Consider the following 15,438-nt stretch of genomic DNA (forward strand, 5'->3'; position numbering starts at 1 on the left):
TCCATTTTTCTGAAAGCAATTTATAGATTCAATGAGATACCAATCAAAATACCAAAGACATTCTTCTCAGATCTAAAAAAATGATGTTGAAATTCATATGGAAACACAGGAGACCTTGAATAGCTAAAGCAATTATATACAACAAAAACAATGCCAGAGGCATCACAATAACAGATTTCAAGACAGACTACAAGGCAGTTATAATTAAAACAGCCTGGTACTGGTACAAAAACAGATGGATAGACCAATGGAACAGAACAGAAATACCAGAAATCAATCCAAGCATCTACAACCAACTTATATTTGACCAAGGAGCTAAAACCCACCCCTGGAGCAAGCACAGTCTCTTTAACAAATGGTGCCTGGAAAATGGGATTTCCACATGCAGGAGTATGAAGCAGGACCCCTACCTTACACCTTATATGAAAACCCATTTAAACTGGATTAAAGACCTAAATCTATGACTTGATACCATCAAATTATTAGAGAACATTGGGGAAACCCAGCAAGAGACTGGCAAAGGCGAAGAGTTCTTGGAAAAGTCCCCAGAGGCACAGGCAATAAAAGCCAAAATTAACAAATGAGGTTACATCAAATTGAGATGCTTCTGCACTGCAGAACAAAAACTCAGGAAAGTGAAGAGGCAACGCACAGAAAGGGAGAAATTATGTGCAAACAATGCAACTGATTAAGGATTAATAACCAGAATATATGAAGAGGTCAAGAAACTCCACAACAAAACAAACAACCCAGTGAAGAAAGGGACAGAGGACTTAAACAGACATTTTTCAAAAGAGGAAATCCAAATGGCCAACAGATACATGAAAAAATGTTCAGGATCACTAGCTGCCAGGGAAATGCAAATCAAAACCACAATGAGGTTTCACCTCACCCCAGTTAGAATGGCTTTCATACAGAAATCAACAAACAACAAATGCTGGCAAGGATGTGGGGGAAAAGGTACCCTAATCCACTGATAGTGGGAATGTAAACTGGTTACACAACTATGGAAGTAAGTTTGGAGATATCACAGAAATATGAATATAGACCTATCATATGATCCAGCCATCCCACTCCTGGGAATTTACCCAAGGGAAATGAAATCAGCAAATAAAAAATTATATGCACCCCCATGTTTATTGCAGATCAATTCATAATAGCTAAGACATAGAATCAACCTAAATGCCTGTCAACTGAAGACTTGATGAAGAAATTATGGGATATGTATTCCATAGAATATGACACAGAGGTAAAAAAAATGAAATTCAGTTATTTACAACAAAATGGATGAATCTGGAAAACATCATACTTAGTAAAATAAGCCAGTTCCAAAGGGACAAATACCATATTTTCCCTTACCTGTGAGAACTAATAAAGCACCTAAAAGGCAATCTGTAGAAGTAAAATTGATACTTTGGGAAGCAATGACTTGAACAGCCCTTGTCTTGACTGTCGAAGAAGTTTTGTTTGTTTGTTTGTTTTTATGGAGAAAGGGACAGGGAATGGGAGAGGGAGCAGAAAGTGGGGTGGCAGGGTGGGTACGGTGGGAAGAATCACTATATTCCTAAATTGTACTTATGAAATTTGTACTCATTGAATAAAAGGTTTCTTTTGGGAAAAAAAAATAAATCAAGGAAAGATGTAAGAAGCAAGTCTGAGCCAGACTATGTAGCATTCAACGTATAAATATGTGCAGTGCAAGTATGAAGGCTCCTCTGCCTTCCCACTACATACTGAGCAGTCCCTAACCCCAGTTACAAAAACTCTGGAGTACCACTTCAGGGGTGGCGGGGGAAGGAGGGAGACAGTTTCTTAGGGAACGCAACCTTTCCACTGTCTCCTGCACTTGTCACAATAAAGCCTTCCTTTGAGCAACTCCTGCGTGAGGTTGATAATTTGGCAAGACCTCAAGCGAACAGACCACAGCCCCCTTGTTTCCACTGATAAACTATTTATATTTCTTTTAGTTTTGTTTGTTTTACTATGAAATCTATTTTCTCTAAAGTACAAGAATTGGTTACACGGTAAAGTTAAATGGAAATTAACATTTACCAGTCACCCTTTCTAGCTACTCTTGATCACAGATGATTAATGCTGACATCTTTTAAGGGCCACCTGAAGTCACTAAACATTCATCTAAGTTAAAATATCTCAAGAATTTCACATTTTCTTTCAAGCACTTTGGAAAGTTGCATAGTTTCTTGATATAGCTGATTTGTGACTGAAAAATCCTTGCAAAACACAAATAGACAAACAAATCACCGTACTGCAAACCCACAGCTGCCTATAACATTTTCCCAAAAAATCTGCATAATGAGGACCCTCAGGTGTGTGGCTGCCACAATTGCATACAGCTTGTTCAGGAGAAAACTGAGGCACCGATCTAAGAAAGCTCATGGCTTCTCCACGGCTCTGAAGGCCAACACATCACTGCTTGCACCAGCCAGCACCCTAGGATGCTTAAATCCAAGCAGGATATGCCACAGGATCCAATTTGGATCCAAATCTGCCCCTAGTAAATGGGAAAGTCCATCAGTTGCACACATCCACGGCAAAGGTGTCTTGTCTTTCTGTCTCTCTCTGTCCCTCTTTCTGCTCCCCTCCAATTCACTGAGGGAGAGACATATGATAAACTGTCCATATTTAAGGTATGCAATTGGGTGAGCTTTGATACATGCACAACCATCACCATGTTAAGAGAAAAAAACATTTTTATCACCCCCAAAAGTTTCCTTGAAGCCCTTCGTAATTTATCTTTCCTTCCACCCACCTTCCCAGACAACCACTCATCTTCTTTCTGTAACTATAGATTTTCTTATATTTTATAGACTTAAAATATTTTTTTGAGAAAGAAAGGCAGACAGACAGAGAGAGCTCCCATCTGCTGGTTCACTCCCCAGACATCCACAATGGCTGAGACTGGGCCAGGGCTAGAGCTTTGAGCCAGAACACAAATCAGGTCTTCCACATGGGTGTCAGGGATGCAACTATGTGAGCCATTACTGCTGTTTCCCAGGATCTGCACTGGCAGGAAGCTCGAGTCAGGAGTTGCAACCTGGAATCAAACTCAGTTTTGATTCAAACTCTGATATGGGATGTGGGTGTCTAAACCACTAAGCTAAACATCCACTCCCTATATAATTTTTATATAAATTAACTCATGTACTGGCTAAAAAGTCCATGAGAGCATTTCAGGCATGGAAAGCCAAGACACTGTGGCAAAAATGACCTAAATGAAAGATCTCTGTGAGTGAGATCCCTGTGGAAAGAAAGGGCCATCAGAGAAGGAGGTCTCTTTCTCTGCAGGGAGGAGAGAACTTCCACTTTGACTATGGCCTTGTCTAAATAAGGTCGGAGTTTGTGAACTCAAGAGGCTTCCATAGCCTAGGCAGCTCATGACAAGAGCCTCAGGTGACTACCGACTTCATAAATAAGAGTGTCAATTGTTAAACCAACAACAGGAGTCACTGTGCACTTGCTCTGTCCTTCATGAGTTGTACTATGAGAATGAAAGGTATAATTTGTCTTCAAACAGTACTTTATATTTTGTGTGTATGTGTGAGTGCAAACTATTGAAATCTTTACTTAGTATAGAGTTGATCTTCTGTATATAAAGATAATTAAAAATGAATCTTAATGAAGAATGGATTGAGAGAGGGAATAGGAGATGGGATGGTTTGGGGGTGCATGGGTGGGTATTGGGGGAAGAACCACTATAATCCAGAAGTTGTACTTTAAAATTTATATTTATTAAATAAAAGCTTTCTACAAAAATTTTTTTAAAAGAAATTAAATCATGCAGCATCCACTCCTTTTTGTTTAGCTTATTTCAGCATTATGCTTTTACAATTCACTCATATTGTTCTGTGTATCCACACTTTGTTTCTTTTATGGTAGTACTGGATCATCTGGATATACCATACTTTGCTTAACTGTTCACCTATTGATGAACTCAATTTTATGAATGAAGCTGCTATGAACGTTCATATAGTATATGAACATTCATATTTATTTATGTGTGTGGAAATATTTTTCCTTCCTTTTGGGTAAACACCTGGAAGAAGAATGGCTAGCATGGTAAGTTTAACATTTTAAGAAACTTTCATATTGTGTGTGTGGAGTTATTTTATTATTATCTCTTCCTTAAATGTTCAGTAGGATTCAATGAAATTATCTAGGCCTAGGATTTTATTTGTCGGAAGATTTTTAACTACAAATTCAGTACCTTTAAAAATACAGGTCCATTTAATGTTATCCCAGGGTTCACTGATGCTCTGGGGGCTTTTCTCTTTCTTTCTTTCTTTCCTTCTGATTGCTTTTGCACTTTTTCTTTCTGGGTTCATTCTGGATAGTTTCTACTGCTACTTTAATTTCACTAATCTTTCTTCTGCTGCATTTAATCTGTTAATCCCATCATCTAAAGCATTGATTCATCTCTAGAAGTTCAATTTTTTTAGAAAAAAATTTATTTGAAGGGCAGAGAAACAAAGAGAGGAAGAAACAGCAAAAAAGGCAGAAAGACAGAAATATCCCATGCATTGATTGTTTCATTTACTAAATACCTGCAACAACAGCGCCTGGGCCAGGCCAAAGTCAGGAGATGGAAACTCAATCCAATTTCCCACATGAGTGGCAAGGAGTCAATAACTTGAGCCATAACCCGCTGCCTCTCAGGGTGCATGTTAACAGAAAGCTGGAACCAGAGGCTTAGCCAGACTCAAATCCAGGGACTCTGATATGGGATGTGGGCATCCCAAGTAGCATCTTAACTGCTGTGCTAAATGCCTGCCCCTGGGGTCTTTTTTGTATTGTCTAAGTCTCTCCTTGTCACGTTCATGCCTTCCTGTCTTGCAGACATGAAGCACAATTATAATCATTCTTCTAGTATCCTGACCTACTAATTGCATGATCCATGTCATTTCTGGGTCTGTTTTGACTGATCAGCATTTCTCATTTGTATTTCTACTTTCTTACATCTTTGAATGCCTGATACTATTTTATTAAATGCCAGACATTGTGAATTTTTGGTTTTCAAGTGATGGATTCCTTTTTGTTGTTGTGTTCCTTTAAATATTCTTAAACATCATTCTGGGGAAGCTACTCAGAAACAGGTTGATCTTTTCTAGGTCTACAGCTTCATTTAGTGAAGGGCTTGACCCCAATACTAGGACTCTACTTTGCCTATGGGTTAAGAGGCCTTTCCAGAGACCGGTGCTGTGATGTGGCAGGTTAAGCCTCCATCTGCAGTGCTGGCATCCTACATGGGCATCAGTTCAAGCCCCAGCTGCTCCACTTCCAATCCAGCGCCCTGCTAATGCCCCTGGGAAAGCAGTGGAAGATGGTCCAAGTGTTCAGGCCTCTGCACCCACATGAGAAGCCCAAAAGAAGCTCCCGGCTCTGGGCTTCCGCCTGACCCAGCCCTGGCCATTACTGACTTGAGCCTAGCTCAGCCCTGGCAGTTGCAGCCATTTGTGGGGTGAACCAGCATATGGAAGATCTCTCTCTCTCTCTCCTTCTGTCTCTATAAATAAATAAATCTTTTAAAATAAATCTTAAAAAAAAGGTCTTTCCATTTTGCACAGTAGAAAGACAAACTGTTTCTGGCTCCACAGACTGTTCAACCTGTTCTTTCCACTGATTTTTTCCCAGGCTTCAGAACTTTCCTCACATGCATGCACCATCAGTACCGAGAGACTAGCAGGTACCCTCTGCTTAAGGAAGAGTCCTTGTCACTCCAACAAATATCAGTGTTGGACTCTGATTCAGAGAATGGAAATACTAGGTTCAGAAATCTGAATTATACATTTTAAGAGTCAATGCTGAATGTTTTCTCCAGTTTTTTCAGTCTGACCCAGAGCCATATAACATATATGTGGACTAAGTGAATTAAGTGTTCTTGATCCAAATCTTATTTTCATTTCCATAAATTCAGATTAAAGAGCGGGCCTGTCTGGATCCCCACAGCCCACACTGGAGTGCCTGGGTTTGGTTTCTGGCTCTGACTCCGAATTCCAGCATCCTGGTCCTGTTAATGTATAACCTGGGAGGCAGCAGGTGATGGGTCAAGGGTTTGGGTTCCTGCCACCCATGTGGGAGACCTAGATATAGCTCCTGGTTCCTGGTTTCAGGTCCCAGCCATTGTCAAAATTTGAGGAGTGAGATGGTGAAAGGGAATTTGCTCACTTACTTTCTCTCTCTCTCTCTCTCTCTCTCTCTCTCTCTCTGTTTCTCTCCATCAGACAGTCGTTTCTTTTTAAAATTAGTGCTCCTTATCAAAATCAGTTTTTAAAAAGTTATGATTCAAAGCATAAGTATGTATTACTCCTGCTTTTCAGATCTAAGCCTAATGATTCTGTAGTATTCTCAGTCTGGCTCTGTGCATATGTGCATGTGTGGGGAGTGTTCCTATAAACACACATGTGTACATATTTTGTATCCAGCTGTGTGATTGGATTTAGTCTTAAAATAAAATTTACGAGTAAGCTTTGTTTAATGCCCATAAACAGGAAATAGCTACTTGTGAATTCATTAATTAGAATCCTGTTTATAGAAGTACTGTGAAGGATAATCCTTTGTTTGCATGAGTGAGATCCTGCTGTCAGTATGAAAAAATATGGGGTGAGTTTCCACTAAGGAACAACCTTGCAGCTTCACTGCACAGCCACCCAGTATAGTGCACTTCCTAGAGTGCTCTGTACTTCCCATGTCCTATGACTGGGTCTTGCTCCCAAAATAGAAGCTCTTAAGTGCACTAGGGCCTTGCATGAGAATGATTTGCTCATTCCCCTGACCCCCTTCTTTGGATTCTGGTCCTTGGCTGCTTGCCCAGACCCTTTGCCTCTTCTAGAGTTTGGGTGCACCTCGTTTCTCATGCCTGACTGAACGCAAGGCCATCCACCTTTCCTTGACCTTTGGTGTAAACTTTGTAGGCCCTTGTCTGCCTGTCCACCTGGCCACTGCTTGGCCTGATGCCCAGTATAAGTTAAAAGCTAACAACAGCAGGATATAGGAATCTAAGGGTTTCCTCTGAACTACATAAAGGCAGCCAGCAGTCAAGAGAGATGGATATGGTACATATTTTTAAAGTTAAATGAACCAAGGATATAGATAAAACGTTAATGTAACTCAATGAAACATTTCTTAAGCCAGGAACTCTGCAAAAGTCTGTAACTCGAGTTCAATAAGATAGTTTTTGGGAGACAAGTAAAAAAGAGAGAGAGAGAGAGACTGTAATTTAGCATTGAGGGGATCACAGCTTCTATTTGCCTATCTAGCTTCTAACTCACATCATTTGTTTATGTATATGATAGCATAATAGACTACATGACTACCAGATGACACTGGCACCATGTCTAGACTGATTTCTGCAGACAGCTTATAGATATGTCTTTCCATCCAAATTATGAATTCCGTAAGAATTAGGGCCATATCTCATTCCTTTCTTGTCATTTTCAGTGACCAATATAAATTTTCCTTGAATGCAAAATATACAATAAAGATATGAGTATATAAGGGCCTATATATATATGCATATATACTAAAGCAGTAAATACTTACATAAGCAACATATAATAAACTAAAGCATACCTCTTGATAGTGATTCTAATTAAGAAAATACAGAAAATACAGATCACAACAGAAAGTGTTTTGAAAAGGTAAATAAAGTAAAGGTTTCCCCTAGTTTGTTCACCTTATCCCAAGCTTCCTCTTTAATACAGGTTTGTACCACGGTTATATCCTCATATAAGTAACAATGGCACTACTGGCTCCAAGCATTTGGGTGACTGACAAGAGGGCAGAATTCCTGCAAACAAGAAAAATCCCCATCCTGTCCCTGTTACCACTGCCCATTCTTTTGGCTGCTCCTTCATCTGACACTTCTTTGCTCTACATAAAGCTGCCTGGAGGAGAGCAGAGGCCTAGATCATTTTGTGCCTAGGCGGAGGTAGCAAGGGTTTAGCTGGCAGTCAAGGAAAGGCAGTGGGTGTGAGGGGCACTCAGGTCCACTCTGTTGTTTAGGAGTCTTCCAAGTGCCAGAAAGCCAGATTCAGGTTGCTGCAATTATAAATAACCAACAAAAGAGAAATGTTTATGCTTCAGGCACAGCCAGGTTCAGGGGGCCCAAACAGTGCTGTCAGAACTGTCTCTCTTGGGGCCGGCGCTGTGGTATAAGGGGTAAAGCCACTGCCTGCAGTGCCAACATCCCATATGGGCACCGGTTCAAGTCCCGGCTGCTCCTCTTCCAATCAAGCTCTCTGCTTTGGCCTGGGAAAGCAGCAGAAGATGACCCAAGTCCTCGGGCTTCGGATCGGCACAGCTCTGGCCGTTGCAGCCAATTGGGGAGTGAACCAGCGGGTGGAAGACCTCTTTCTCTCTCTCTCTCTGACTCTCCTTCTCTATGTGTGTAACTCTTTCAAATAAATAAAAAAAATCTTAAAAAAAAAAACTGTCTCCATATTATAGCTCTGCTCTCCTCCATGTCAGCTACTTTCTCAGCCTCACAACTCTATCTCTGGTAGAACCTGATCACAGTGGCATATTTTCTAGAAACTTCTTAACATTATCTTTGACAGTTATATGGGATCAATGGAATTGTTAACCACTTTGTGCTTTCGTATGCTGCAGTGTCAAGCTCATTGACAAGAGTATTAAAACATGATCTAACCATGAGGAGATAGCCCCTTCTACTTTGGCAGTCTCTAACTCCATGGTGCCTTCGAGTCTTATAAAAGCATACTATGTTATACCAAATGACAGACACAGAATTCGGTTGGTCTGCTGATGGATCTGAACTTAATAAACAGTGCTTATTCAGTTTATCTGTCAAAGATCATGATGGGGTTTATAATCCAGTTTTTAATTACATTTTATATCCTAAATTGCCCATCTGTTATGGTAAAATAACATCATTTGGTTCTGGCCTTTCAGTCTGCATTGATCTGGCTTAATACATGTAATTCACAAGGTCAGATTGCATGTTATTTATAGAGTGCTTGACCCATAGTAGATGGGGCATGAGTATATTTTAAGTGAGTGGTCTCTATCTTCAATTGTTTATCAGTCCCTGGTGTTTGTTGACAATGCCATGCTAACTCATTCACATATCTGGATCATATGTAATATCTATGTGCGTTCACGTGTATGTATGTAACTTACATAAAGTACACTAATCTCAGGTGTACAGCTTAAAAAATTTTTACCAAGTAATGGACTGGTGTGACCACCGACCAACTCAAAACATAAAACATTTCCAGAAGGCTCCCTTATGCCCTCCTGTAGTCAAAACTCTACCAAAGATAAATGCCATTCTGACCTCTATCACAGGTCGCCTATCACTTATCTTTGCTGTATGACACATCACCCCAAAACTTAGTCACTTCAGACAACAATCTTTTTTGTTTTTGTTTTGACAGGTAGAGTTAGGCAGTGAGAGAGAAAAACAGAGAGAAAGGTCTTCCTTCTGGCCGCTACGGCCGGCGTGCTGTGCCAATCCAAAGCCAGGTGCTTCTCCCTGGTCTCCCATGCAGGTGCAGGGCCCAAGCACTTGGGCCATCCTCCACTGCATTCCCGGGCCACAGCAGAGAGCTGGCCTGGAAGAGGAGCAACCGGGACAGAATCTGGCGCCCCAACGGGTCTAGAACCCGGGGTGCTGGCGGCGTAGGTGGAGGATTAGCCAAGTGAGCCACGGTGCCAGCCAACAATTGTTTTTAATTGCTCTCAATTCTCCGAGTTAGCAGTTTAGCCTAGGCTTAGGTGGAAGTTCTTCTGTTTGTCCCATCTTACATTGCTCATGTGGCTGCAGTCATCTGGCAGCTTAGTTTGGTGCTTCCTGACCTAATGAGGTCAGCACAAATGTCTGTCAGTTGGGCTCTAGGCCTGCAGCAGGACATCTGTGTTCCAAAAGGGTAAGATCTGCAGCCTCTGAGACCCAGCCTGAGAAGTCACACTGTGTCACTTCCCCCACACACAGCTGTTCAAAGCAAGTCAAACAACACACATTCAAGAGGTGAATAAACAGATTTATCTTCTGATATGACAGCTGCAAAAAACGTAGGGCAATTTTTTGATGTACTTCATACAATATGTCTAATTTATATCTGAGTATTTCACTCACCATTTCATATGTGAGATTCGTGCATGATACTGAGTGGGTTATTAGTTCATTCTTTTTCATTGCTGTGTAGTATCCTTTTGCATGTAAATACCTCAAACTATTTATGCATTCTATTGTTCATGAACACTCGGGCTGTTTTCAGTTTGGGGCTATCATGAATAAAGCAGCTGAGGTGGGCATTTGGCACAGCATTTAAGATGTTGCTTGGGATGCCTACATTGCATATCAAGCGCTTGGTACAAGTCCTGAATCCTCTGCTCCAGTCCAGCTTCCTGCTAATGTACCCCCTGGGAGGCAGCAGTGATGGAACAAGTATTTGGCAACCAGGATTGAGTTCCGGGATCCTGGTGTCAGCCTGCACCAGCCCTAGCTGTTGTGGGCATTTGGAGAAGGAACCAGTAGACAGAAGATCTCTCCCTCTCTGTGTCTCTGTCTTTGTCTTTCTTTTCTTTTTTTTTTTTTTTTTAAGATTTATCCATTTATTTGAAAGGCAGAATTATAGAGAAGCAGAGGCAGAGAGAAAGAAAAAGAGAGAGAGAGAGAGAGAGATCCTCCATCTGCTGATTCACTCCCCAAATGGCTGCAATGGCTGGAGCTGGGCTGATCTGAAGCCAGGAGCTGGGAGCTTCTTCCAGGTCTCCTATGAGGGCAGGGGCCCAAGGACTTGGGCCATCTTCTGCTGCTTTCCCAGGCCAAAGCAGAAGTAGAAGTAGAGCAGCCAGGGCTTGAACTGGTGCCCATATGGGATGCCAGCACTGCAGGCAGCAGCTTTACCTGCTATACCACAGTGCCAGCCCCTCTTTCTCTTTCAAATAAAAAAAATGAAAATAAATAAGTAATTTAAAAGAATAAAGCAGGTACGATCATTTCTATGCATGATTTTTTGGTAGACAACCGTATATAAAACCAGAAGCAAAACTACTGAATCATTGGGTATACGTATGTCTAACTTTAGTTGTACTGGAAAATATTTTTCTAAGTGGTTATTGCAGTGTTTTGGTCTAGAAGTTTCACAGTGGTTTTGGAGACTACTTCAGTATCAATACCCACAGGTCTTCTTAGATTCTCAAACTTAAGAATGGCTTTTTTTTCCCTCTGTCAGATACTCCTTTGATGCCTTTAATGGCAAAAATGATTCCTCTTAACTCATTTGACCTTAACCAAATTTCCTTGAGAATGAACATATAAATTATATTTTTCTGAAATATGCAGAGAGAGAGAGCAAATCCAGGGTATGTAATTGGAAGGGTATGTCACAGCAAGTGACTCAACATGATTAGAACCCTGCCAGTGCCAAGGCAGGAGAGAAGGAGATAGGGAAGGATATTAGTGTTTATTGGAGACCCGCCTGTATGACAAGCACTAAGCTATATACTCTACCTATGGAATCTCATTCATTACAACAACATTATGAGGTAAGTTTGATTATGCCCATTTTACAGATGAGTGAGATTCCAAGAGGTTGTTTAAAGTCATATTCAGTGACTAAGTGGCAGAATCTAGATGAGATTTTTCATATGAACAGCCTAACATTGAATCAGATAATAGTGAAATAACTATTGAAAAAAAAAAAAAAGATGTACCTATCTATTTGAAAATTAGAGCTACAGAGGGAAAGAAAGGAGAAGAGAGAGAGAGAGAAAGAGAGAGAGAAGAGAGATTGAGGTCTTCTATCCACTGATTCACTCCCCAAATGACCACAATGGCTGGGACCAGGCCAGGCTAAAGCTAGGAGCCAAGAACTTCCTGTGGGTCTCCCACATAGATGCAAGAGCCCATGGACTTTGGCCATCCTTTGCTGCTCTCCCAGGCACACCAACACAGAGCTGGATAGGAACTGGAGCAGCACATTGACTCAAACCTGTGCATATATGGGTTGCCAGCACCACAGGCAGTGGCTTAATCTGCAGTGCCATAACACTGGCTCCTGAAATAACTACCATTAAGATGAGCCAAACTCATGAATTGTAGCAAATTAAACTGAAACTGATTCCTTGATTAACACAAGAATATACTGAGGCTCAAAGAAAACCAAAATGACAGGTGCTACAAACTATTTAGCATGTCCTCAAAGCACAAATGAAGAATGTTGTGTATGGCTTGTTAGGAATCACTTTTCAAACCAAACTTTCCTTACCTACCTCAAGTATCAGAGAGTATCAACAGCACCTTCAGCATGCCCAGGAGTGAGGACCGCCGTGTGGGTGAGATAACCCAGGGTTCAGAAAAGCATGTTCCAAATTCACGTTTTCTATTTCATAAAAGTAGTCCACTAACTCCAAAGTCTCTTTTGTGTTCAGTTACAAAGCTCCTCAATGAACCTCTGGGCACTTTGTTGGGGTCCCTGTTCCCACTTCTCCTGTTCATCCTTGACTCCTAGACATGGGACAAGTCTGTCTCTTTCCTGTGCACACTGGATATTGACCTCCAAAAGCCCTTCTGTCTTTGCCCAGCCCTCTCACTGGACAGATTCTAATATATCCAAGGAGAATGACTGACAATTTAAGAAGTATATAGTCTGCACTTCCTAAGTTTTTACTGCATTAGGAAAACACTTGGTCTGCCTGAAACATTTTCAAAACAATGCACCTCTACCGCAAAAATTAATTCTCCCATTTTTCAAAACACACACACACACACACAATCATGGAAGCTGACCAATGCCCTTGTTCTTTTCAGCCTGTGATTAAACAAGACATTTTTTTCCTTCTGACAAAGCTAAATATTTTCCCTAATTACCAAGGCTTTTCTTAAGAAAGAAAACAACGAAATCAATAATCTATGCATGCTGAACTTGTCTCAAGTCTTTGAGGTACTTTTCAAGGCTTGTGATTCACTGTAGGGCTTTGAAGGCCACCCAGCGCAGGCTGAACAAAAATGAACGTCCTTCTACAAGAACGCACAACCTGACATTTCCAAAGTTCTTGGAACGACACCCTGGGAAGTGACTGTTGAGGAACTGTGCTACCTGTTGGAACTTCGGGGATTTATTTTGGAGATTGGGTGTGTCATAATCAAGAGGACAGGTTCTGGAGGTTCGAATCCTAGACCCACCATTGGCCAACAGTGGAGGAAATGGAAAGGATAATCAGCTTCATTCCTGTTGTGGCACTCCAAGAGATAATTCAGGGAAAGTGTTTTGCACATTTTCAGCACATAATAAGACCTTAATAAGTGTTAGCAATTATTATTACAGCCTCAGCCAGTACCACCATAGCATCTTCAGTCTGCCCAATCTCCTTCTGCCCCCCTGTTACTGAAATACTGCCTTAGGTGGAAATTTCCAGCTTCTTTTGCCACTTGCTATAGCCTCATTCTGATCTGGCTCAATCCCGTCCCTCACCACAACATGATCACTGAATCCCTTTTAGATTTTCCCACTGTGCACTGGGAAGCTCTGCCTTAATTTAAACAAACATCCTCCTAGCCCTTTCTTCTCAATGTTGGCACATCCCTGAAGATGCCATTATCCTTGTCACTTTTTCTAATGGTGACAACTCATACAAACCTTATAAAGTGAGTGTACAGCAGTTACAAACCCAGCTAGTTCCTCAGGCTTCTCCAAACATCTGCTTACCTCTGAAATCAAGAGCTCCCACTTATGGCCCAAGTGCCTCGGTTTCTGATGGAGTTTCTGACTCTAGGCATCAGCCTGGCCCAGACCTGCCTGTTTTAGTAATTTGAGAGGCGAACCAGCTGATGGAAGATATCTGTCTCTCCATCTTTCTCTGCTGTTCGGCCTTTAAAATAAATAGACAGACAAATAAGTATTTTTTTAAAAAAACTTCCAAAATACAATACCTTTCTCCATTTTTGTTGTTGTTGTTTCTTAGATTTTTCATAAATTATTTTAAATTCAAAGTTTGGTGTAATTTTTGCATTTAACAATTATGCTGTATTAAAGGTGCATAAAACCCTGTACCAGACACTAAGAGTACAAAAGTGAACTGTAAGAATGGGCAGTCTGCTGGGAGGCAGATACATAATAAGAAGAGAATAATATAATTAGTGTATATCCAGGAGATGAGTCTTGGTGCAGCGGAAGCTCAAATCCTACCGAGACCTCAATGTTCACAAGTCAACCTTTCCAAGCCCCACACCTCACGTGTCCTCAATCATCTCAGCTTTTCCATTTGCCCTGATCATTAGCAATTTAGATCACCTTATTCATTATTTGGAAATGCTCACTTCTAGGGCTGGCATTGTGGCACACCAAGTTAAGCCACCACCTGCAACACTGGCATCCCATACGGCAGGTAGCAGTTTGAGTCCCAGCTACTCCACTTCCCATCAGCTCCCTTCTAATGCACCTGGGAAAGTAGCAGAGGATGGCTGGCTCGAGTACTTGGGCCCCTGCCACATACACAGGAGATGCACATGGAGTTCCAGGCTCCTGGCTTCAGCCTGGCCCAGCCTCCGCTGTTGCAACCCTCTGAGGAATGAGGCAGTGGATGGAAGACCCACCCTCCTCTGACTCTCCCTTTCAAATAAATAAGATAAATCTTGAAAGAAATAAAATGCTTACTTTTTATTATACATTTTATTTTTAAAAAATTTTTTTAACTTTTATTTAGTAGATATAAATTTCCAAAGTACAGTTTATGGAATGTACAATGGCTTTTTCCCTCCCATAACTTCCCTCCCACCCGCAACCCTCCCATCTCCTGCTCCCTCTCCCATTCCATTCACATCAAGATTCATTTCGATTATCTTTATATACTGAAGATCAATTTAGTATATATTAAGCACAGATTTCATCAGTTTGCACCCACACAGAACACAAATTGCCAAATACTGTTTGAGTACTAGTGATAGCATTAATTCACATTGAACTACACATTAAGGACAGAGATCCTACATGGGGAGTAAGTGCACAGTGACTCCTGTTGTTGACATAACAATTTGACACTCTTGTTTAAGGTGTCAGCAATCTCCCTAGGCTCTAGTCATGAGTTTCCAAGGCTATGGAAGCCTCTTGAGTTTGCTGACTTCAATCTTATTTAGACAAGGTCATAGTCAAAGTGGAAGTTCTCTCCTCCCTTCAGAGAAACGTACCTCCTTCTTTAATAACCTGTTCTTTCCACTGGAATATACTCACAGAGATCTTTCATTTAGGTGTTTTTTTTTTGTTTTTGTTTTTTTGTTTTTTTGCCAGAGTGTCTTGGCTTTCCATGCCCAAAATACTCTCATGGGTTCTTCAGCCAGATCCGAATGCCTCAAGGGCCGATTCCAAGGCCAGAGTGCTGTTTAGGACAACTGCCATTCTATGAGTCTGCTGTGTATCCTGCTTCCCATGTTGGATCGTTCTCTCCCTTTTTAATTCT

The 15,438-nt window shown here is 41.2% G+C and overlaps 1 long non-coding RNA gene across 2 annotated transcripts in view; it reads right to left on the bottom strand.

The window, feature by feature from the left end:
• The window catches only part of LOC103350731 (uncharacterized), a 132,871-nt gene that overhangs the window by 48,170 nt on the left and 69,263 nt on the right, over nt 1-15,438 (bottom strand). For both annotated transcript variants that reach the window (XR_011378317.1, XR_011378316.1), the window contains one exon: nt 13,692-13,854. This is a non-coding gene — a long non-coding RNA (uncharacterized lncRNA). The remainder of the gene's footprint in view (nt 1-13,691; nt 13,855-15,438) is intronic.

Source organism: Oryctolagus cuniculus, chromosome 8 (genome assembly GCF_964237555.1).
Source record: "Oryctolagus cuniculus chromosome 8, mOryCun1.1, whole genome shotgun sequence".
NCBI classification, from domain to species: domain Eukaryota; kingdom Metazoa; phylum Chordata; class Mammalia; order Lagomorpha; family Leporidae; genus Oryctolagus; species Oryctolagus cuniculus.